This window comes from Schistocerca gregaria, chromosome 2, assembly GCF_023897955.1.
Source record: "Schistocerca gregaria isolate iqSchGreg1 chromosome 2, iqSchGreg1.2, whole genome shotgun sequence".
Classification (NCBI taxonomy): Eukaryota; Metazoa; Arthropoda; class Insecta; order Orthoptera; family Acrididae; genus Schistocerca; species Schistocerca gregaria.
Window position 1 is genome coordinate 395313181 of NC_064921.1, and position 22849 is coordinate 395336029.

At 40.2% G+C, this 22849-nt stretch overlaps 1 protein-coding gene across 2 annotated transcripts in view; it reads left to right on the top strand.

The window, feature by feature from the left end:
- Nucleotides 1-22849, top strand: part of LOC126322174 (sodium/hydrogen exchanger 9B2-like) — a 166340-nt gene that overhangs the window by 31646 nt on the left and 111845 nt on the right. Inside the window, exon 1 of one of the 2 annotated variants that reach the window (XM_049994263.1) lies at nucleotides 2133-2255. The exons of the other annotated variant lie outside the window; for it this stretch is intronic. The gene's annotated coding sequence lies outside the window, so the exon portion shown is untranslated. Of the gene's footprint in view, nucleotides 1-2132; nucleotides 2256-22849 lie in introns of those variants that run through there. 2 annotated transcript variants of the gene reach the window in all.

Here is a 22849-nt window from a genome sequence, read left to right on the forward strand (position 1 = left end):
ACGTCTAACCCACATTTCCACTTGGGAACCTGTCAGTAACATGTCAGAGAGATTAATGGCAATAAATAATAAGACATGAGGCAAATATTTAGACGCAAATACGAAAATAAATACGTAATCTCACTTACATGAGCTTACAATGATGCATACATCTTAAAACACCAGGGCCAAGAGGTGAAAAGTTGAAGACGCAAGTGACAAGTGAAGGATGTAAGACAAACGACGAATATCAACTGTACAAAGATGGTGTTACCACTCACTCTATTCCTCCGAAGTTGAATTGATACCATTTTTATCATTTTACGTTTTAAGGCCACAAGATCTTTTCTTATTACAGATAACATTACTATAGTCAAACTATTATATCTGTTGTAAAAAGAAATAAATTTAATTTAAAAAAGAAAGTAAAGAAAAAATACTATTGTATCTCTATAATCTCAATCTTCCATCTGACTTTCCTACGACTTTTTTATGTGATCATTCCGCTTGTAATCACTCCAAACGAAAAGTCCCAGATATTTAATTGATATGACTGTTTCACTCATAAGTCAGCGGTAGCGTGATTTGCGTTTATTTACGCATAACACGTTACATTTCTTCATGTCTAAGATCAACAGTTAATCGTTGCACCAACCGTCGATCCTCTGTTCGTCTTTTTGCATTTCTCTATAATCCTTTACCGTTCTGACTTCTTTATACAAAAGAGTATATAGTCCCGAACATCCTCATGGATCCTCTGTCGTTATTCGCAAGGCGATATACACATATTTTTAATAGTAATTGTCTGCAGCAGAGTGCACGCTGATTTGATACTTTCTTCCTGATTGAAACTGTTTGCCGGCCTGAGACTTGAACCTGGGATCTTTGCCTTTCACAAGCACGTGCTCTGCCGACTGAGCTATCCAAGCAAGACTCACGACCCGCTCTCTGGGCTTAACTTCTTCCATTACCTCATCTACTGTCCTGAAAATTTCACAAAATCTCTCCCACGTATGTTGCGGGAGTAGCATTCGTGGAGGAAAAGATACTGTGGAAACATTGCTTAGCGACAGCGTGGGGGGGGGGGGGGGGGGGGGGATTGTTTCCAGAATGAAATTTTCACTCTGCAACGGTTTGTGACCTGATTTAGGCAACTCACTCGCAGAAGGCAGAAGTCCCAGGTTCGCATCCTGGTTGGGTACGCAGTTTTAATCTACCGGAAAATTTAAAATCAGCGCCCACTCCTCTATAGAGTGAAAATTTATTCTGCAAACAACTCCCCAGGCTGTGGCCAAATAATGTTTCCAGAATACCTTTTCTTCCAGGAGTGCAGCGCTGGGTAGCTGCGTGGTCTAAGGCGGCTTGTCACGGTCCGAGCGGCTCCCTTCGTCGGAGGTTCGAGTCCTCGCTCGGGCATGGATGTGTGTGTCGTCCTTAGCGTAAGTTTAAGTTAGATTAACTAGTGTGTAAGGTTAGGGAGCGATGACCTCAGCAGTGTGGTCCCTTATCCTTACCACAAATTTCCAATTTTTCCAGGGGTGCTAGTCCTTAAAGTATGTGGAAGTTTGGAAAATAGTAAACGAGGTTCTGACGGGAGCAAAGCTGTGAGTGAGAATCGTGAGTTTTTCTTGGATAGCTCAGCCAGTAGAACATTTTCCCGTTAAAGGAAAAAATCCCAGGTTCGATTTGCGATCCGACGCACAGTAGTAATCTGGCAGGAAGTTTCAAGTAATTTTTAATTTGATAAGGAAGGGAAGTATGAGGAGGAGTTGTAAAGGAAGACCAAGGCTTGAATACAGTAATGAGGTTCAGGTGCAGGTGTAAGATGAATCAGTATTGCAGATGTGAAAAAGCTTGCACAGGATAGACTAATGTGGAGAGCTGCACTCAACTAGTCGGTTCACTGGTATTACGACACGAGAATAGAGTAGACGTAGCTCCGTGCTCGGCCGCATGTAGAAGAAGAAGCGAGAGTTTATCTGCTGGCAGGTAGGAAGGGCTCGGTGTGACTGAGCTGCAGTGCCTAGCACGCACGGTGGCGGTAAGGTACGTTCTCCAGAGGTTATCTCGCGGAGGGCCGAGGTCACGTGACAAAGTGTTTTAGTAGCGACGTCACACGGAGCGCTAAGTAACCTTATTTAGCGGGTCAGTGCACACGTGCGTATCACGCAACGCGCTCGGTGCTGGAAGCGGCGCTCACTCTTATTAATATCAGACGCTGAATGGCGGAGGCTCAGTCGAGACCAGGCGGCAGCAGCAGAGGCGCCGTCTCACAGGTGAGCGAGCCGGCGGGCCCCAGGGCAGTGGTTCCCACCCCTTTTAAGGACACGAGGTTCTTCTTTGGCTCCATACGTTACGAAAATCAGTACCTATTTGTTTCACGCACTATTTTTCGCGCGTATCTTACAGTTTTACGGTAATAAAAGTAGTCTAAGCAATTTACAAGAAACTTCCTTGCAGATTAAAGCTGTTTGCAGGACCGAGACTCGACCTCGGGACCTTTGACTTATGCGGGCAAGTGCTCTACCATCTGAGCCATCGAAGCACGACTCAGAGCTGGTACTTACAGCTTTACTTCTCCTACCTTCCAAACTTTACAGAGGCTCTCCCGCGACCCTTGCAGAACTAGGACTCCTGAAGGAAAGGGTATTGCGGAGACATGGCTTAGCCACAGCCTGGGGAATGTTCCCAGAATGAGATTTTCACTCTGCAGTGGAGTGTGCGCTGGTATGAAACTTCCTGGCAGATTAAAACTGTGTGCCGGACCGACACTCGAACTCGGGACCTTTGACTTATGCGGGCAAGTGCTCTACCAACTTTTTTTTATTAACCAGATACAGTAACAAAAATGGCTACAATGAAATGACATAAATAAGGTGACAGATAATTGCCCTCATAAATTACAGCATTCAAAAAATGAGTCTTTAGCAGTAGCACAATTCAGAACCTTCACTGTCACCTCCAACTGGTGGCAGTCCAGCACCACATTTTCTTCTTCTGCAGCCGGTTCCTCATCATCATTTCCCAGACCCAAATTAATCATACAGTAAATCCTTGATGTGTGTTCCCTCCAGGGTAAATTACGGGGACAGAAGAACAGTCCCGAACAGCGACATAGCAAAATATTTCACTGCCTTGTTATTTTTGTCAGTTCCAGCCTTCTAAACGCATCTATAGGGAGTTCAAGATCTTCCTTTATATCAGATACCAGATGTTTGACTCCATATTCTTCTATCTGTTGTACTACTGATTTATTTTTCATTTGTGACTTGCAGGTGAGGTTAGGGTCGCAAATGTGACCCAACCCATTCCCTCTCTGCTAGGAATCCAGTTCCTAACCTATACCCATTCTGTTGAAGACAATTCGGAGCGTGTTACCATATTTCTTATTGTGATTCTGATATTTAAGTATTTTCTCGAATTCATTTTCCATATACATCTTGTATTCAATATGTTCATCGCTCCCAATATTGTTAAAAACATAACTTGTATATTTGCCCATTAACCAAATCACTGCGTTATTTTTTGCCTGAGGGTCGTAACTTTCCTCTGGTCTGAAGAAAATGTTAGTCGGTACATTTTTTGCTGAAGTTCTTGTTATTTGAGCAATTTTCTCCCTGGTCCACCTCCAGTTGATAATCCGATCTCCACATATGTAACGATGAGGCACACTATCAACGAGGTTGCATTTGCTGCAGAGGTTACTGTCACTTAAACCGATGGCAAACAGACGCTCATTAGTGCTGATGATGTTATTGACTACCTTGTACCACGCTGTTCTTACGTCAGACGAAAGAACATCACTACTGATGTTTTTCCAGACCACATTCCATGCTATTCCAGCATATTTAGTTTCTATGTTATTTCTCCTAACTGAGCTACCCAAGCACGATTCACGCCCCGTCTTCACAGCTGTACTTCTGCCAGTAGCTCGTCTTCTACCTTCCAAACATCGCACACAGTTTTAATCTGTGAAGAAGTTTCATATCAGCGTACACTCCGCTGCAGAATGAAAAACTCATTCTCGAATTTGCAAGAACTTTGCACATTTTAGGACATATTAATGTTTATGAAAAACAATAATTAAAAAAGCGATGCACAATATTTTCTAAAATACTTCTACAGATTCAGGTACCTTTTAATCTATTAATACGGATATGAAGGAGACTAAATTTTTATCAGATATATATGACATGTTAACTAAGATAGTAAACCTATTTATTTAGCACGTTAAGTATATTAAACAAATTAAAAATTATCATGTTTTATTTTATAATAAATTTTTAAAATATTTTCCGTAGTTAGTACTGCTAATCTGCAAAAAAATCTTTTTTTACATATAGAACGTTGAAGCAATTATCAGTGCATCGCAAGTGCATCCTCAGATCGATTAAGTTAAAATGTATGCACAACAGTCACTGTTTGTAAACCACTTGATTCCTGGTTTCGTACTTCTAAACTATTAGAAAATGGAAGACTTCAGGCTATTAACGCTTTGTGTATGACCATTGTAGCTAATATTATTATTAATGTCATTATTATTATTATTATTATTACTATTATTATTATTATTATGTGTAAGCGCTACAGCGGTGTAGAATTCATTCCATAGGTGCTGTTGAGTTGTTCTGTCAATTAGTTCCTTTATTTGTTGTGAAGTCAATAATGAAGCAATTCCTGGTCCATTGCGGGAACTACACCCAAATCAGAGAAGTCATTTTCATTAGTTACTTCAGAATATACGTGCGGAAGATGTCGTTCATACATTTCTTTCACAAGCAGGGACGTCCACCACATTGCGTCATACGTTAACGCTAGTATTTGAAAATTTTGTAATTATTGGTAACCTGTGTAATAAGAATCACAGTATTACGAAATTGTTAATAGTATTGATATCTTAAAATTAAATTAGTTTCGTGGCCAAAACAGTCAAACAGTTTTGTCTTCACTCATGAGCAAAATTTCATTTCACACTCTCCCCCCTCCCCACAGGTTCGGAACCACTGCCATAGAAACTGGAGCGGGACACTAAGTGCATTTACAGTGTAAAACGAATAGTTTAGTCTCGTATGTGTTCTTCAGTCACTAAGTTTTGTTTTAAAATTGCAAGCATTTTAACTACATTTTTAGCTGTACAGCAGAACTGAAAAGTAGAAATTTCGTCCCTTATTGGCACTGAATGGCGTGTTCAGGAAAGAAGTAAGTAATTGAAAACTTACACTTGACCAAATATTCTGCTGAACTAAAAAATTCCGAAATCATAGAAAAACGCTAGGGAGAGCAAAAATCTCTAGCCTACAGAAATACGACATGTCATCCCGCGCTTATGACCGTCGCGTAACAAGATTGGCTCATTGTTAGAAGAGAGTACGTCATATGGGTTTCCTGCAGACGCGGGTCTACTGCGGTTGAGATAACACGTGCTTCCCAGCATGTGACTCATATGGCGCAGCAAAACTGAAAACATGTTCAAAAGTTGAATTACGCGGGACAGTACGATTCTTGTGCGCAAAACATTTAAATTCCACAAAGAATCACCCTGAAATTCTGGCGGTATATGAACCACATGCATGCAATCAAAAAAGTTTACTTGGGCTTTCATAATAATGTTGGAGTCTCGTACATCTGACACAAATAAATGATTAAAAAACTAATTTAAAACTGTAAATTAATCAAGAAAACACTATTTGTTTCTACTATGTCACTGCATTTTGAACCCCTTCTGTGGCATATTCATTAAGTTATTTATTACTGCCTGGGAATTACGTAAATGTTGAAACTGCGGCCCGAAACGTTTTTTTAAGAATTCAGAATAATGTTTGTAATTCTCTTACGTGTAATAAAGATACTACTTAGGAACTATGCCATTTTAGGGTCTACGGTAAACATTTTATTTTCAGTTAGAAACTGATTAAAAGTAATACGATAAAACAGTTAATAGTTATCTTACATCGCAACTTGTAAAGCACACGGTCGAGCGACCAGCGTAAAATCAGGGATACCATTACTTTAGGTTAAAGCAAGGTTTCTTGGCGTCAAGTACAGAACTGTTAATAGTTAAAATACTCCTAACGAATACCAGTATGGTTCCCTAGAAAAAGTCACGACCAATTCCCTCCTTATTCGATTCAGAAATAAGCTACGCCTCTAATTACCTCGTCTAACCTTTCCTACTTCGATACAAGACTGCTGTTTCGCTACTGACCCACCAACTGACATTTCATCCGTTGCTGATCTTGCGCTGTTGGCAACACATCTGGCAAAAGGTTACTCGGAGGGTCAGAGTTTCCCTCTGGCTTTCTGATGGTTGTGAATTGCACATATGGAATAAACCTAGCAATGCAAAAGATAGAATTAAAAAAAAAAAAGAAGAACATAGCTAATCGGGATGTCTTGCTTTTCACGGCCGTGCTTAGAGAGGTACGGGATCTTTTTTAATTACTAAATAGAAAGCTATTTTTCAGCGACGGGTCGTACTTCACTTGGGGCATAATGGCGCAATAGGGTTTCCACCTTTTTCCTGTTGGTTCATTGCTGGGTTTGACTACGAATTTAGTTTCGCCGTGAGGCACTATTTATTGACGAACATAGCCGCTCTACGTAGCAACTGTGGTATATGTCGTCCAGGAGCGTCATGTCTGCTGTACGTCCAGTATAGCGTACCAGCTCATGCTGGTGTACGACCCACAACCGTGACGCCTCAGGTTACAAGGAGATCGTGAATGCAGATAACGGTGTGAGGCTTAGTACACAAAGCGGTCTCGGATAAGTATTGCGTATGTTGGGTTGCGACTGCCAGATTTCCGCGTACGTTTTGGAGCGCCTTACTGGGTGGATGACAAGTAGATAATGCAATATAGGTGCAAGATGCTCTCAGAGATTCGAAGATCGTTAAAATAGAAGGTGTTACTAACGACTTATACGTCTGTGAAGTTGTAGAGGTCAAGGTTTCCCGCGTCTGTCAGCGATCTGCTGGTCTGTTTCTCAAGTAAGTAATGCGCTATGATGGGTCGTTTGCTATGTGAAAGACTTTTTACAACAAAGCACAAATCTACGTGTTAACCTGAAGTGGTGTGGATGAAAATCGTACGGAATTAGGTTAGAGAATATAAAATTGAGTATCAATCAATTTCCCGCACAGCGTATCAAATCCATGTCACCTCTTCCCGAGTACATTATTATTGCAGATTCGAAAAGTAACAAAATACGAACTTAATACTGTTTTGGTAGTAATACATAAATATATAAATATGCAAAAACGAAACATTCCGGTTTTTTCATTGAGCAGAAGTTGAAATTTTACAAATGCCCAGGTATGATATCATATGATTTGAGTTCTAACGAAATACTCATATATAACAGATCTAAAAGACAAGTCATTTGCGTCGTAGTATATTGTTTCACCATTTTTGTTATATACTACTGTAGTATGAGTAAAAACGACATTGCATGTGCCTGTTACAATGGTCAAATGAATGAAAGTTGATATGTTCCTCTCTTTATCACATACGATCTAAATGTTTTAATAATAGTATACACGAGACACCACTGAGCATCGCTTTCACGGTACTCATAACCTTTAATAATGAATTATTTAAATGTTTTAGTTTAACTAAACTTGCGTACGACTTATATTTCTGAATGATTCCCATTCTAATCACGTATTATAACATCACGACATCTTAAATGTAACTTTCACTTTTCCTGAGTTACTACGTTATTTGGTAACTTGAATGAGCTGCGAAAACTAGCAATTCATGGTTGGTCTTTTCACTTGTCATGGAATTTCGAGTGGTTTCCAGTCGTCTGTAACGTACATAGAGCCCATGGGATACGTCCTAATATCCTTTCACCCGGCTTAATGTAGCAGTTCGACATGGCAAAACTCAACAAGTCGTTGAATGTCCCTGCAAAAACATTGAGCCATGCATATTTGCGTGCCGGTTTATGATTTTGTGCACGAACTGACCTTGCTATTATGTTCATATAAATGTCCGATGGCATTCATGTCGGACGATAGGTGGCCAACTCATTCGCTCGAAATGTCCAAAACGCTCTTCAGACCAATAGTTAACTATTGTGGCCCAGTAACATGATGCATTGTCATCCACAAAAATTCCATCGTTGTTTGGGAACATGAAGTCCAGGAATGGTTGCAAATACTCTCGAAGTGGCCGAACATAGTCCAGTCAATGATCCGTTCAGTTGGACCAGAGGACACCGTCCATTCCATATAAACACAGTCCACACCATTATAGAGCCACCATCAGCTTCCACAGTGCCTTATTGACAACTTGGATCCATGGCTTTGCGAGATCTGCACCACATTCGAACCTTACTACCAGCTCTTAACAACTAAAATCTGGACTCATGTGACCAGGCCACGGTTTTCGAGTCGTCCAGGATCCACTCGATACAGTCACGAGCCCAGGAGAGGCGCTCTAAGCGATGTCGTGCTATTAGCAAAGGCACTTACGTCGGTCGTCTGCTACCTTAGCCTATCAACGCCAAATTTCACCGCTCTATTCTAACAGATAGATTAATCGTACGTCTCACATTGATTTCTGCGATTATTTCACGCGGTGTTGCTTGTCTGTTAGCGCTGACAACTCTACGCAAACGCCGCTGCTCTTGGTCGTTAAGTGAAGACCACCGGCCACTGTGTTGTCCGCGGTAAGAGGTAATGCCTGAAATGTGGTATTCTCGGCACACTCTTGACACTGTGGATCTCGGAATATTGAATTCCCTAACGATTTCCGAAATTAAATGTCCCATGCGTCTGGCTCCAACTACCATTCCGCGTTCAGTCTTTTAATTCCAACCGCTCGGTCATAATAAGTTTGGCAACCTTTTCACATGACTCACCTGAATACAAATGACAGCTCCGCTAATGCACTGCCCTTTTATACCTTGTGTACACGATACTACTGCCATCCGTATATCTGCATATCGCTATCCGACGAGTTTTGTCACTACAGTGAATCTTTACGGCTATGATGGCTTATGTCGCGCATTAAATGAATTCATGTTAGTGCAGATACAGCTATGAACACAATACTACAGTAATCGGACTCTATCTTTGGTGTTCGATGACAGCGTGTGATTTTACAACACGAATGCAGAATAGTCAACAAATTTTGTCTCCCCGTAAACGAGGAAGTGCATGTCTGTAGGATGGCTCTTAACTCAAAGGTAAGCCGGTTTGAACCTTTGTGGAGGATGATTTTCACCACCAGTATTTGGCCTGGAGGCGGAAGGGAAGTGTTGGTATAAATATCATGATCACCAATATTTGTCCCAATGACCTGGATTAAATTCCAAACTCTCAGCAGTGTCTCAAGGAGTGAGTGCATGTAACACTGTTTATCCTTCCGTAGGATAGAAGCCTTATGGTCGGTAGACTCTTTGATGCTATTCGAGACTGGTAGGATAAGTGTTAGTATTGGGTTCGTCTCTTTATGTTTTTCTCATCATCATATAACATAAACAGGACACCGTACTATACCCAAGTCCATCACAGACATCTGTAATTAAAAAAATACGCTTAAGACACACATTCATATATTCCGCATCGAAATGCCTCATTGTGTGCCTGTTAGGCGGTTACACAAAATGGTTCAAATGGCTCTGAGCATTATGGGACTTAACTTCCGTGGTCATCTGTCCCCTAGACCGTAGAACTAATTAAACCTAACTTACCTAAGGACACCACACACACATCCATGCCCGAGACAGCATTCGAACCTGCGACGGTAGCGGTCACGCGGTTCCAGATTATAGCTCCTACAACTGCTCGGCCACCCCGGCCGGCCGGTTGCACAACCCCACCCCCTACTGATCTCCTAGCTAACAGTGTCATATTAAACTTTCTTGTCGAATTTGTCGAACAGTGATTGCCAAGAGTAGTACACTTATCTGCGAATAATGGAAACGCTTTTCGTATATTCAGTTGTGTGAGGATGTGAGTAGAGCTCAGCATTCACCTTAACTGGAGTCGGGTATTGCCAAAAACTTGTTTCATGTGGGCGATGTAACAGGCCAACTGTTAGAAATACAGAACAGCTTATTCTCACTTTCCTTACACGGTAATATAAAACAGTGTAAATCTGTACTTCCGCTTCTAAAAATAGCTGCATTAATGAGCTCAAAAAGTTTTCCGAAGTTAAAACTTGCTGACAGATTACGATTGTATGACGGATCAGGGATCAAATCCGTGCATTTAGTTTGAGGGCAAGCGCTCCATCCAATGAACGATGTGAATGTGTCACAGCTTCGGTCTCCATCTACTTTTCCTAACCCGACCGTCAAATCATACAAATACAAAAAATGCTATACAAACACATACCAACTTTTAACTAAACTGATATCATTGTACCAGAAACAATTTAAGGTAGTCTCAACCCCTAGTTCCGAACAAGATTTTCCTTGGCTATCAGACGACGAATGTCTGTACTGGAAGTCCTTTCCAAACATTCACAACTGGGACTCCCTGCATCCCAGTCTCAGCCTGCTGAGTCATTCGGCTGAAAAGAACCGCCATTCTTAATGGTAGCTGTCTTGAACAGTCCGCTCTGGTTCTTGGAATGTAGAACAAAAGTGCAATAAATAAATAAATATGTCTTCACATTGATCTTGTTGCACCAGTACCTCAGAGAGAAGTCAATGTCATCTGTGGCTCTCCTCCCTCCCCCACGCTCAGTACCTTGAATAGGTATTTTGCTTTACTTATTTAACTATGAAATTTTCTTTATTCTTGTTTTTCTGGACTTAACACCAGTGACCCATTTTACGTCTACTCCGAAATTAATTTCTTCTTCCATAATTTTGTCCTACTCTTCCTCAACTGATTTAGCTTCCTAAATAACGCTACTGAAGTTTTTCAATCTATCTCATAAGTGTCTCAAATCCTAGCACCTTGTCTGCTTTTCGTAGATTTTTTGTTTACTTTTATTTGTTCCGGTCTATTTATTGTTCATTACTATTATTGCCGTAAAGGACTCCATAACATCTAATGAACTTAAAACTAGAGTGTGAAATAATCTGGATGAAAGCAGGCATTAAAGGTAGGTTTGTTGTTGTTGTTGTGGTCTTCAGTCATGAGACTGGTTTGATGCAGCTGTCCGTGCTACTCTATCCTGTGCAAGCTTCTTCATCTCCCAGTATGTACTGCAGCCTACATCTTTCTGAATCTGCTTAGTGTATTCATCTCTTGGTCTCCCTCTACGATTTGCCGATCCCTTGATGCCTCAAAACATGTCCTACCAGCCGATCCCTTCTTCTAGTCAAGTTGTGCCACAAATTTCTCTTCTCCCCAATCCAATTCAATACCTCCTCATTAGTTACGTGATCTATCCACCTGATCTTCAGCATTCTTCTGTAGCACCACATTTCGAAAGCTTCTATTCTCTTCTTGTCCAAACTATTTATCGTCCACGTTTCACTTCCATACGTGGCTACACTCCATACAAATACTTTCAGAAACGACTTCCTGACACTTAACTCTATACTCGATGTTAACAAATTTCTCTTCTTCAGAAACGCTTCACTTTCCATTCCCAGTCTACATTTTATATGCTCTCTACTTCGACCACCATGTTATTTTGCTCTCCAAATAGCAAAACTCCTTTACTACTTTAAGTGTCTCATTTCCTAATCTAATTCCCTCAGCATCATTCGAATTAATTCGACTACATTCCATTATTCTCGTTTTGCTTTTATTGATGTTCATCTTATATCCTCCTTTCAAGACACTGTCCATTCCGTTCAAATGCTCTTCCAAGTCCTTTGCTGTCTCTGACAGAATTACAATGTCATCGGCGAACCTTAAAGTTTTTATTTCTTCTCCATGAATTTTAATACCTACTCCGAAATTTTCGTTTGTTTCCTTTACTGCTTGCTCAATATACAGATCGAACAACATCGGGAAGAGGCTACAACCCTGTCTCACTCCCTTCCCAACCACTGCTTCCCTTTCATGCCCCACTCCTCTTATAACTGCCATCTGGTTTCTGTACAAATTTTAAATAGCCTTTCGCTCCCTGTATTTTACCCCTGCCACCTTTAGAATTTGAAAGAGTGTATTCCAGTCAACATTGTCAAAAGCTTTCTCTAAGTCTACAAATGCTAGAAATGTAGGTTTGCCCTTTCTTAATCTAGCTTCTACAATAAATCGTAGGGACAGTATCGCCTCACGTGTTCCCACATTTCTACGGAATCCAAATTAAACTTCCCCGAGGTCAGCTTCGACCAGTTTTTCCAATCGTCTGTGAAGAATTCGCGTTAGTATTTTGTAGCCGTGACTTATTAAACTGATAGTTCGGTAATTTACACATCTGTCAACGGCTGCTTTCTTTGGGATTGGAATTATTATATTCTTCTTGAAGTCTGAGGGTATTTCGCCTGTCTCATACATTTTGCTCACCTGATGGTAGAGTTTTGTCAGCACTGGCTCACCCAAGGCTGTCAGCAGTTCTAATGGAATGTTGTCTACTCCCGGGGCCTTCTTGCGACTCAGGTCTTTCAGTGCTCTGTCTAATTCTTCACGCAGTATCGTATCTCTCATTTCATCTTCATCTACATTCTCTTCAATTTTTATAACATTGCCCTCAAGGACATCGCCCTTGTATAGACCCCTTCCACCTTCCTGCTTTCCCTTCTTTGCTTAGAACTGGGTTTCCATCTGAGCTCTTGATATTCATACAAGTAGTTCTCTTATCTCCAAAGGTCTCTTTAATTTTCCTGTAGGCAGTATCTATCTTACCCCTAGTGAGATAAGCCTCTACATCCTTACATTTGTCCTCTAGCCATGCCTGCTTAGCCATTAGCCAGGCGGATTCCCATTTCAACTTCTTAGCCCCAATCCATATTCACCTACTATGTTTCCTTATCTCCCTTTTCCTATTGTCGAATTCCAGTCACCTATGACTATTAAATTTTCATCTCCCTTCTCTATCTGAATAATTTCTTTTATCTCATCATAAATTTCTTCAATTTCTTCGTCATCTGCAGAGCTAGTTGGCATATAAACTTGTATTACTGTGGTAGGTGTGGTCTTCGTGTCTATCTTGGCCACAATAATACGATCACTATGCTGTTTGTAGTAGCTTACCCGCATTCCTATTTTCCTATTCATTATTAAACCTACTCCTGCGTTACCCGTATTTGATTTTGTATTTATAATCCTGTATTCACCTGACCAGAAGTCTCGTTCCTCCTGCCACCGAACTTCACTAATTCCCACTATATCTAACTGTAACCTATCCATTTCCCTTTTTAAATTTTCTAACCTACCTGCCCGAATAAGGGATCTGACATTCCACGCTCCGATCCGTAGAACGCCAGATTTCTTTCTCCTGATAACGACGTCCTCCTGAGTAGTCCCGCCCGGAGATCCGAATGGGGGACTATTTTACCTCCGGAATATTTTACCCAATCGGACGCCATCATCATTTATCCAAACAGTAAAGCTGCATGCCCTCGGGAAAAATTACGGCTGTCGTTTCCCCTTGCTTCCAGCCGTTCGCAATACCAGCACAGCAAGGCCGTTTTGGTTAGTGTTACAAGGCCAGATCAGTCAATCATCCAGACTGTTGCCCCTGCAACTACTGAAGAAGCTGCTGCCCCTCTTCAGGAGCCATACGTTTGTCTGGCCTGTCAACAAATACCCCTCCGTTGTGGTTGCACCTACAGTATCGCTGAGGCACGCAAGCCTCCCCACCAACGGCAAGGTCCATGGTTCATGGGGGAGGGGGGGGGGGGGGGGGGCAAAGGTAGGTAAAACATTGTAATTGGGTTTGCAAATCTTTCTTCAAAACAGGAATGACGTGTCATCAACGATCTACGATAACATGCTGCTAGAAGAGGAGCAAGTTCTATCGCGTAACCTCTGTGGGATTGTCACATACCTCTCTTCCGGCCCATATGCTTATCCACTGTTGAGCGCTTTTATTTGATTTTCATTTCTGTGATCTCAATTTATGCAGTTTCGGTGTTCGTTCTGTGACCAAAAGGAGGAATCTTATTGTGATCTTCCGTGGTGAAACAATTTCAGAAGACCGGATTCAGTATTTGATCTTCTCTATGACACCTTCTGTTTTGATGCCAATGTAGTCACTCAGTGGCTAAATATATGATTTCGACCCGCTTACTGACTTGACGTATGATGGAAACTTATTGAAATTTATTGTCTAATCGGTTGCCCATGTTGTACTTTTAAATCATTGAACGTTTCTCTTATTTCTCTTTCCCGTTCACTTTGGTTTCGTTCAGTTTCTATTGGACTTCGACTTCGCTTAATTTTGTGATGAAGCTTTCGTAGGACACGACTATTAAACTGTGATGTCTCTTTACCATCCATTAAAATCTCGATCATTACGTTCTTGTTTATGGTGTGTTGTACAATGCTCAAATCTTATCCATTTTTGTTTCATATCTTCGACTTTGGAAGTGAATGTTTGATGTTGAATACCCAGATATGGTGCAGTTTGTTACCTGTCACTCTTGTTAAGCAAAAATATTTTCTACCTTTCGTAATATTCTTTTAACACACGTAGTCACTGATAGAATCACCGCCTTATGAGCACTGATGCTCTACTCTACGTTAATTGATTCGAAAAGCTCGGGCCTTTTAAGTTAAGAGAACACGGCCCTAGGTAGTCGGTTCTGTATCTTTTCGACGCAATTTTCAGACAGAAGATGGAGAACAATCTCACAAGAGGCACAAGCGTACGTCATTTCCATTCTCAAGAATGGTCGTCGGATATTTGCGCATAATCGTAGGCGGGTGTTGCTGACATCAAACTGTAGTGGAATTACGAAACACAGTTCACGTATTATGACAGATTTGGAGGAAAAAACCTGCTCTTTAAAAATCAACAAGGATTCTGTAAGCAAAGAATTTGAGGAACGGCTCCCTCTGTTCGTAAAAATTTAGAGCTCCGTAGGCAAAGGCGATTAGGTTGATGCCGAATTGTTTGAGTTCTGGAAGGCATTCACTATAGTTTTGCGCTGTTGTTCAGTGAAAAACTTCCCGTAGCTTGGGTTCATAGGCATGTGAAATTTTTTCAGTATCATCATGGTCGCCTTCTGACTGCAAAATTATTTATTTGTGTAACGTACTATTGTAATTTCGGTCTTGCGGCCATTATCAAATAGAAATAATTGCGTTTTAGCACATTTGGAAGACCGAAAATCGTCTGACATTATACGCATGTGATCGTCACATCGGTAACTTAGGTCTGTAATCTTACCATTCTTAACATCTTTTACTTGAACCACATCAGACGACTACTCCTGTACATTGCTGCATGAGTCGTTACGTATACAGCGTACACGGGCTGTGGTTTAAGGTGTTTCATGTAAAAGATGTTAACAACGGTAAAATTACAGACCCTACTGCGGATATGGCGATGACATGCATACATGTAGCATTATTTTTGTGTTTTAACGCGTGAAAAAGCGCAATTTTTTCCACTTGATAATGGACACATGCCATAAATTGCAAGAGTGTGTTGTACAAATCAATAACTTTAGGGTCAATGGCGACCAAGATATCCTTATATCCTTTACAAAGTTCAGTGAACAGTATCGGATCAGGCTTGTGACTGGATAGAGGAATTTCTAATAAACAGAACTCAAAAAGTTCTTCTTAACCAGACGGAACAAACAGAATTTCGGAAGTACCCTAATGGAGTGTATAGGGCCGTTACTGTTTACAATACATGCAGATTATCTGCTGGATGAGGTCGGAAACTACAGTCCGTTACTCGTAGACGATATCTATGTTACTGAGCGATGGTCCCGGGACTCGGTCCCAACTGCAGCTTACGTATCTAACGACTTACATTCAATATTTCGCGTAATTATTGACAGAGTTTGCGAATTTAAAATACTGTAATAAAATATTGTAATAAACTTAAGAATTCAAAATGCTGCAATAATTATTAAAATGCTATAATAATCCTATGTTAAAAGTTTAATACAGTAAAACAAGTATTACAGTTAGGAAATGTGACAGCGCACAATTCCCCGGACTTTATTCGTAATTGCGAATGAGAGAGCCTAGTGACTACCAACAAACTTTACACATAATGTTATACCATTACGAAACTTTTTCTCGCTGATTCCCTGCACAAAATGATGAAATGAAAAAAAAGTTTATCGCTTATTACGTTTTTACTGTTCAGGCAGTAAAACTTCGGCATAGGTATGACGTTTTGATTAGTTATTGCTTTACTACCGACTCTATTTGCAGCACACTTTGCAGATAGTATCCACATATACCACTGGGTGTAATTTCAAAATTATGTCGTTATATGACGCATGGGTCAGGAGATTTGATGTCATAAACATTGAGATGTGTGAAAAACTTGCTTTTGCTTACAATGGAGCGCAAATTACGCTGACAATATTCGTTCTCTGTTTCATAAACAGACCATTTAGCGCCTTTCAACAAACGCCAAACAAAATTTCGGACCTTTCTTAAACTTTTTCTCTCTTACATACTTAAATATTTAACACATTTCATCACTTGTAAAGTAATCAGACGCTTGAGGCTGTTTTATACACGGGAGTTCGATTCTTTAAGGAATCAGGTGTTTACTGGTTGCAGTCTACAGGAAGCCTGCGACTTCACATGAGTAGTGAAATGCAAGATGACCTGCGGTGTTGGCCCTAACGTAAATAAATGGAAGGTATTGCGCATAAATAGGTGAAGATTTATTTATGCAAAATACATTACATTTATTTACGTTCTGGATCAACTACCAGCCCCCACCCCAACCATAGATCCTCCGCAGGTCTTCTTGCATTCCACCACTCATCTGGCGTCGCAAAGAGCGAAGAGCTCCAATAATACTCTGTTGTGTTATTGATGTCAAAATACTGCAAACTGTATTAACCGTAAGATACGTAACATTAACCGAGTACAGTTGACTGACCACATACAACAAATTGGGGGAAAAGGAGACGCCAGGCTGCATCTACATCCATACTCGTAAACCGCAGCGAAGAGCATGCCAGACGGTACTTCCTATTGTACCAGTGATTAGGACTTCTTCCCATTGTATTCATGTATAGGGGAATGATTGTTTAAACGTCTCCGTGCCCGCCGTAATTAGTCTAATCTTGTCTTCGCGACCCTGCGGGAGGGTTGTAATATGTGTTTGTTATTGTCCATGACTAGTTTGATGCATCTCTCCACTCTGATTTATCATGTAAAATCCTCTTCGTCTCTGCATTACTACTGCAGCCAAAATCAATTTTAGCCTCGTTACCGTATTAAAGTGTTGGTTGCCGTCTACAATTTGTACCCTCACTCACTTACCTGTATTACCAAATTGACGGTTCCTTGATGTCTCAGGACGTGTCCCTATCAACCGATTCCTTCTTACAATCAGATTTCTTGATGTCTCAGGACGTGTCCCTATCAACCGATTCCTTCTTACAATCAGATTTTGAGATAAATTTCTTTTTTCCTCAACTCGATTTAGTGCCCTCTTATCAGTTATTCGATCTACATATCAAATCTTACACAGTTTCTGTAGCAGTACTCATGACTTCTATTCTCTTCTAGTCTGAACTGTTTATAGTCCAGTTTTCACTTCTATGCAAGGCTACACGCCAGTCAAATACCTTCAGAAGAGAGTACTTAACATTTAAATTTATATTCGACGTTTACACATTTCTCCTTCTCTAATAAGCTCTTCTTGACAATGCAAGTCTGCTTTTTATGTAATCTCTGCTTAGGACATCGTCAATTATTCAACTGTCACCGTGATGTTCTCCCGTAGGTCAAATAAACCTGTCATCATTCGTGCCGTCCTTCTTTCTGTCTGTTCAATATCCACTGTTTGTCTTATGCGGTACGGGTCTCACACACACCAGCAATATTGTAGGATGGGTCGCACGAGAGTTTGTACGCAATCTCCTTTGTAGATTAAGTACATTTTCCTGATTTCCTACCAATGAAGCGAAATCTGTCACCAGCTTTGCCTACGACTGAGTCTATGTGATCGTTCCACTGTATATCCCTGCGAATTGATAAGCCTCTTATTCCACTTACATTAAATGGAAATGTAATTCACCCACGACAAAAGTGGTTCATGCAACATTTGTAAGACCGATCCTTGAGTACTGCTCATCAATCAGACGATATCCAAGATGTATTAATAGCACAGACAGACGAGATCCAACTAGGAGTGGCTAATTACCGTCACGGTAGTGTTTGGTAAGCGCGAAAGCGTTATGGAAATGATCAAAACATTCCAGTGGCAGATTCTATAAGACGCTTCGTGCACTGTTGAAATTCCGATAGCGTGCATTCCTAGAAGAGATAGCCAACACAGTACCTCCTCCCATATGTCTCGCGACATGGCCACGATGATAAAAATCAATTATACTGACGCTATTCGACAATTTTTCTTCTCATTCGCGAATGAAACAGGAAAGTTAAGAAACTATGCCAGTGCCAATAGTACCTTTAGGAGTATAGGTGCAGATTAGATTGTGATTCAAATTCGTATGAACACATTCGTATGTTTTGCAGTACAGCACAGTAGCAAATCTGTATTGAAACCTGACACAGTCCAGGCTAACATTCCCATGGACTGATCGTCTATTACTTGTCCGTTGTAATTAATGGAGAGCGTTTTGAAATTCAATGTAGAACGCTATTTGTGTTCCTCCCTTGCGTTCCATTTTCGTAGCTGATATTTTGAATGTCTTGTCTTTCCTTTTTCTGCCGTGTTAAAGTAACTCCAAAGTAATTTTATTTTCCTTATCTTTTGTGCAATTTTCCAAATTTTTGAGTGCTTTTATAATTTTCTCCTCTCCTCTTCATCTCAGAGTATCACTTGCAACCTACATCCTCAGTTCTTTGTTGTATGTATTCCAGTCTCTATCTTCCTCTAGAGTTCTTACCCGTGACCTGTCATCGTTTCCCTTCTTCTTGTCAGTGTTTTCCATATAATCCTTTCCTCGCCCGTTCTTCATAGAACTCACTTATTCTCAGAACCTACTTCGTCATATTAAGGCCTATGTTTGATATCAGCAGACTTCTCTTGGTCAAGAATTTCCTTGTTGCCTTTGCTAGTCTCTTTATACGTTCTCTCTGCTTCGTTTGCCATAGATTATCTCGCTACCAAGGTAGTAGATTCCCGTCTACGTTGTGATCACCAGTTTTGATGTTAAGCTCCTCGCTACTACTTCTAATTACATTCAACTTCCTTCGGTTCACTCTCAGTTCATATTCCGTATTCATTAGGCTGTTCATTCCATACAATAGCCCCTGTAATTTTTCTTCAATTTCAGTGTGGAAACTAATGTCATCCGTAAATCCTTATCACTGATATCCTTTCATGCTGAATTGTAATCCCGCTGTTTAACCTTTCTTTTATTTGCGCCATTGCTTCTTCGATGTATTGTTTGGACAGTAGAGCCGAAAGACTGCACCCTTTTTAATCCGAGTAATTCGTTCTTGGTTTTCCAGTCTAATTTTTCCCTTATGGTTCTTGTGCTTATTGTATCTTACCTGTCTTTCCCTATAGCGTACTCCTATTTTTCACGAAATTTCGTACATTATGTACCATTTTACATTGTCCAACGCTTTCTTACATGTTGACAAATCCTATGAACGTGTCTTGATCTTTTTTCAGCCTCGCTTCCGTTATCAAATTTACAAATGTTAATATTTTCTGTCTATGTTGGATGAATCTTAAAGGCAGTAGCTTGTCTTGCACTCAGCACGTTGGAAGGAATTTGTAGTAGTGAATAACATATGACACAGAAAATTTGTTTTCATCCAGCAATCTTACTACGAAAGAGTAATTTGTTACTATCAAATTATACAAAAATAGTTTGAAATGCAGAAGACAGGAAGGTGTGGGGAAGTGGAGTACCTGGATCCGGTGCAAGGCACAACGACTGTGAAAGTCTTTCTCAGAGAGACTATGAAGTTCAAAAGAAGGAGAATTGATTTACCCGCGATAATTTAACAACTGAGTCACCCACGATAATTTAACTTCTCCACAAAAATGATCTGAGAATTCAAGAATTTCCACTCACTATTATAGAGAAACACGCTTTAAAGTACTGTTTTAAACAGTTTATATACAACCTGTTTCAAAAAGTGCAAGTGATAACGGCAGACAAAGTACTAGGTAAATTATAAACGTTCGCTCACGGGTTTTTCAAGAGAATTTGGACTTCAGGGATTGAAAGCGTATAGCACATATTCCAGTTAGCAATGTAATAACGAGACGTTCCTTGTTTATCCTGCAATTAACACAATCCTGTTTCTTTGAACAAGAGAAGAGGATCCCGACGTGGTTGCCAGTAGAGACCATGTCTCCAACAAATATTTGTGCATGCTTATGTCATCCACGATGTTACACAACATACGAGCTACCTCACTACGTAAGAGAAAGATCTGAGGTGGAGAAGTCCCATAAGACTCTAAAAAAGAATTAATTCACAACATGCTCATGAGACACTCAGAGACAAATTGTTAGGAAAGAGTCTTATAGCTGGCAATACTAATAGAGAAGCTACTCTGAAACTCGAACTGTGCGTTGCGAGATAACAGTCTGAAGAATACGAGATGCTGCTTATACCACTGCTTCTTATATAGGCTGTAGGAATTCTGTGAAATATGGAAATCTTATCTACGAACTAAGACTTGTGCGATGCATTACATTATGTAATTAACTTGGATGAAAAGAGATCATATTCAAGAAAAGCCCATTAACAGAAAAAAGGCACCGACGAGCTTGTATCACGATGCCTGAAAAGATCCACCAGTACGTGTTGTACAGAATAACGGCTTTATTGTTGTGGCTAAGTGAAATTGAAATACTCTTGCACAGAGCGTTGTTGTTATGTGGCAACAAATCACAGCTGGCAGGATACTACCTCACGTCTGACGGGATACTACATTCTCTGGAAGATGTAGGGAAAAAAAGAGCAAAAATTGACCATTAGTCTGTAGATAACGCAAAAATCTGAGTAAAGTTATTTCAGTTATTTTTATAACTTTCCACGAGGTGTCATATTCGCAACAGTTGTTCAAAGAGGCGTCCGCCACAATCCACGCAGACATGACACCGTCAACATAAGTTTCCGTTGTATCCGTAAGAATAAACATTACGAACTACTGAAGCGTGAACATCGATACTGCAACCGTATGATACAGACTGACTACAGGATGGCCCAAAAGTGCACTGAGGCATGTTAGGTAGTTGGTCAATTACATGTTCCATAGTTCGTTTGAACGATTCTTTTATCGAAATATGGAACGAATCACTTTACAGGATCTCTATACATAGTTTGTGTCAACATTAAGAAACACATTGTCATTTTTAGTCCTGGTCATATAAATAGACTATTTCTTTTTTACTGGCTTCAAATTTTTGAGTAGAAATTCATCAGTGCAATTAAAGAAGATGACCTGGATAAATTATTTTAAATTAGATTTAAAACATGTTTCGCTAACTGTCAGATATTTATGTTGTTGGGAAAATAATAAAAAAATTATTGCATATTGAATTCCTTTATAAGCCACTGACAGCTTTAAAAATAGGCAATAAAGGTCATTTTTCCAACTCTAGTGTTGTAGGCGTGCATATCGCTGTTCTTCTCAAATTGTGATGGATTATTTACGACGAATTCCATTAGCGAGTATATGTATTGTGACGGCGCAGTTAAAATTCCTAGCTTCTTGAAGAGGTATCTATATGACGTCTGTGGCTGAGCACGACGTATTATTCTTACTGCTCGCTTTTATGTAATCAGTACTTTCTTTTTAAGAAATGAGTTATCCCAGAAAATTATTACGTACGACATTATTAAGTGGCAATATGTACATTTTGTCAGAAGACTGAGACGTTTGTTTCCAAGACTAGCAATTAGACGAAGAGGTAAAGTAGCCAAACTTAACTTCAAAAAATGGTTCAAATGGCTCTGAGCGCTATGGGACTTAACATCTGAGGTCATCAGTCCCCTAGAACTTAGAACTACTTAAACCTGACTATCCTAAGGACATCACACACATCCATGCCCGAGGCAGGATTCCAACCTGCCACCGTAGCAGTCGCGGGGTTCCGGATTGAAGCGCCTAGAACCGCTTGGCCACAACGACGGGCCAAACTTAACTGTTTGAGAAACTCAGTAATATGCTTCTTCCGGTTCAAGTATTCATCAATACGTACACCCAAAAATGGGGAGCATTGTATCCTGTTTAATGTCTGTTATTCATGTACTACATCAATTATTGATATGACTGTTTGTTGTACAGAACTGGACGGAGTGTGTTAATTTCAAAATTCAGGGAGAGTCCATTTTCAGAGAACCAGTTAATAATTCTTTGGAAAATATCATTTGCTTTCTCTTTAATCGCGTTTATGATAACACTAGTATCGTCTGCAAAAAGTAGCAATTTCGTTTGTTCAGTGTTAAGTGGAAGGTCATTTACACATGCAGCGTGAGTCACTAAATATTGCCACCAAGAATAACTCAGAAAGTATGATAGTAGCTGTAAAGTTTGTAGGAAGAAATTTGCATGGGACAACGGGGCCCATAATATGACATTGGTTTTTTATTGCTTGGTGGGGTCGCTTGAGAGATATGAAGATCAACTTTGTTTTTTAAATGGGATGCTATAGTTTGGTACTTATTTTCTGATAGCGGCTGTCAAAACGAACCCAATGATGTGTAACGGTAAGATCTTTGGAGGTCAACGAATGTCACAAAGGTGGCATGAACGTCCATTTACAGAATGTGTTCGAAGTGATGACCATTGATATCAATGTAGTGCTGCAATCTTCTTATCATGGATTGAGTGGTATTCCTTATCACATCGGCACTTATCAAAGCACAT